Source organism: Hyaena hyaena, unplaced genomic scaffold (genome assembly GCF_003009895.1).
Source record: "Hyaena hyaena isolate Hyena2069 unplaced genomic scaffold, ASM300989v1 scaffold_1312, whole genome shotgun sequence".
Lineage (NCBI taxonomy): Eukaryota > Metazoa > Chordata > Mammalia > Carnivora > Hyaenidae > Hyaena > Hyaena hyaena.
Genome location: NW_024081938.1, coordinates 424,182 through 427,456, shown reverse-complemented (window position 1 = coordinate 427,456; position 3,275 = coordinate 424,182).

Genomic DNA, 3,275 nt, shown 5'->3' with positions numbered 1-3,275 from the left:
AGATGGGAAAATTTCTTATTTTAACTTCTCTGATGATTATTTCACTTTAATATCAGGGCTTTTCCTGCTAGCATTACATCTTGATCAAAATCTAAAAATATAATATAATAAAATAAAAATACTACAAGGGCATTCATGACAGAATGGTTCATAAAAGCATCACACTGGATATTTTCTCAATATACCATGGAGTTGTTGGGAACCATTAAAATAAATTATAGTTCCCCATGTTATAAAGCACTATGATGCCATTAAAATTACATTATGAAATTCGGTCATGTTATAAATAAAGTCGATTGAGTCTCTCAGGCCATTTTGTGAAGTCACACACCTCAATGAATTCGACATGCCCATTATATTATCTGTGATTATTTCTAATTATTTGACTAATAGACTTCTCCTTTGAGCCAGTTTGCATTTTTCTAATTATTTTACAAGGAACAGACATTGCATGTAATTGAAATAAATTTTATAAAAATGGACCGAGGGCAAGCACATAAGTTTTAGTAGACATTGCCTACACAGGACACAACATTTTGTCTCTGTGTTCGGATCTAAAGGAAAAACAAGTTAAAAACAGTTATCAAAGCTGGCTACTCTGGATAACCTCTTCTAAGGCTTTGTCAAGTGAAGCATTTTTAGACATTTCAGACACACACACACTGGGCATCATTCACTTGCTCTCTGTCAGAGCCTTCTGTGTCCTATAATTTTAAACTCTAAAAATACTCAGTGGTGAAATATTGATTTCCTCTCTAATTTCTGCTCAGACTTTAGTTGGATGCCTGGTAAGGATTCTACTCTGAGAAGATCAGTACTTGACCTTGCACTTTGTTCTTTAGTGAAGAAACATATTGTATTTTTATATTCTCACCTCAGGTAGTCTTTTTCTTGGTATTTGTGCTGTTATAGGATATCAAAAAGAGAATCACTATCTTACTTTAAAATCAGCTAATGATAAAATATCCAAAGTGTTTACAGGGTTTCTATGAAGGCATATATATGTTAACAATAAAGAAGTAACTATATTTATTATTTATTTATTTGTAAGGAAACTGCCATGGTTTAAATGAAGCAATGTTTATAAATTTGTAAAATTTCATCTGACATTAATTGTAATAAGTAACTAAATTGTGGTCTTCTGGAAAGCAGACAGATTTATTGACTCATTTTTTTTTGATTCATACTTAGTATTTAGTTTATAGATGGGGAGTCATAGAAGTAAACGGAAAGATCTTGTAGCAAACAGATGTCAGGTTCTAGTATAAAATTCAATCATTTATTCACTTATTTTCTCAACAAATATTTAATTTTGAAATATTAACCAAAATTATTTAATAACTTAATTTATTAAATATTTTAGTGGAAGACTGAGATGTCAATACTTTGAATCAGTGGAAAGAAATTATGAAAGAATAAATGATGCTGGGACTGTATGGATAAACAAAACCCAATGTCAATACAAACATACATATGCTTTCTGGAGGGGGTCCTGGAAAATCATATGGCATTGGGTGACACAAATTAGGGCACAATACATTCCTAATGGATTAAAGCTTTAAAAGCTTTTGCAGAATAACTATGTTCTAACACATCTGACTACAGGTCAGATTATATAAAGAAAATCCCCATTTTATTTAGAAACCTTCCAAGATAGCATGAAAACTGTTTTTTGAATTATAAGAAAGAGATTGAAAGTACCAGTTTCAAGGCATGAGGTCCCAAGATTATGAACACAAACCACATGATACCTGCTCGAGTTTATATTCTGCTGGCACTTTTCTTTGACATCATTGAATGTTTTGCTCTTTGCAGTTATAGCTTGGCAATCAATAAATATGAAATTATCCATCCCACTTCTTTCTGCTAGGGACATACTGAAAATTCTAGTGGATCAAGATATTTTTTTTGATTCCCACAAATGGTTTGGTTTTGCATTTGTAACTAAAATTTTCATCATTTCCTTTTTGAACTGAATTTTTATAATGTAGACTAGAGATGGATTGACATTTGCCACATATTAGTTGTTTACTATGTCTCATGGGGATTTAGAGAAAAATAGAAGGATTTGAGACAGAGGGAGATACAGAATCTGAAGCAGGCTCCAGGCTTTGGACTACCTGTCAGCACAGAGCCAGACCCAGGGCTTGAACCCACAAACTGTGAGATCATGACCTGAGTGGAAGTCGGATGCTTAACCGACTAAGCCCCCAGGTGCCCCTTATTATACCAAACTTTTATTCCTAAAATAAATTCTTCTGCAGCATCAATGCTTTCTATTCTGATGGATTCAGTTTACTATAATGTTGGATGGAGTTTTTGCTTCTATAATCATAGAAGAGTTTGTCATGTAATTTTCCTTTCTTATAAAGGCCACGTCATGTTTTGATATTTTGTTTGAAATGATTTCATAGGGCATATTGATCCTCCCTTGAAAGGAGATTTTTATGGAAAGATTTAAAAAATATTTTAAGAATATAGGTGTGCCTAGCTGATTCAGTCAGTAAAGCATGCAACTCTTGATCTTGGGTTTGTAAGTTTGAGCCCCATGTTGGGTACAGAGATTACTTAAAAAATATTCTTAAAAAAGAAAACTTTAAAATTTATTAGTTAGATCTATTTTCATTCTTGTTAGTCTTTAATTTTATGTTGTCAAGAAATTTGTACATTTATATTATTGTTCAAATGTATTGGGATGAATTTGTTTGCAATATACTTTTATTACCTTTTTAGTATCTGTAGGGCCTGTAGTGTATCTTCTTTCCATTTAAATTTTTTTACATTTATTTATTTATTTTAAGAGAGAAACTGAGAGATGAGCAGGGGATGGGCAGAGAGAGAGAGGGGGGGGGGGAAGAGAGAGAATCCTAAGCAGGCTGAATGTGCTGTCAGCACAGAGCCACATGCAGGGCTCAGACTCACTAATTTGAGTTCATAATCTGAGCCAAAACCAAAAAGTTGGGCATAGAACCAACTGAATCACCCAGGCTCCCCTTCACTTGTTGATTATTAGTAATTATTCTCTTTTCTTGATAGGTATTTGTAGGAGTTTATCAATTGTATGAGTCATTTAAAAAAATAACCCAGCTTTAGCTTTGCTCAATTTCTCTATTATATATTTCTTTTCAATTCCATTGATATTTGCTATTATTATCTTCCTTTTACTTTATCTTATTTTGGTTTAATTTTAAATAGTTTTATTGAGATATAATTCACATGTGGTACTTTGCTCATTTTTGTTGTTTATTTGCTGTTAATCTTTTTTTTCTTATTTT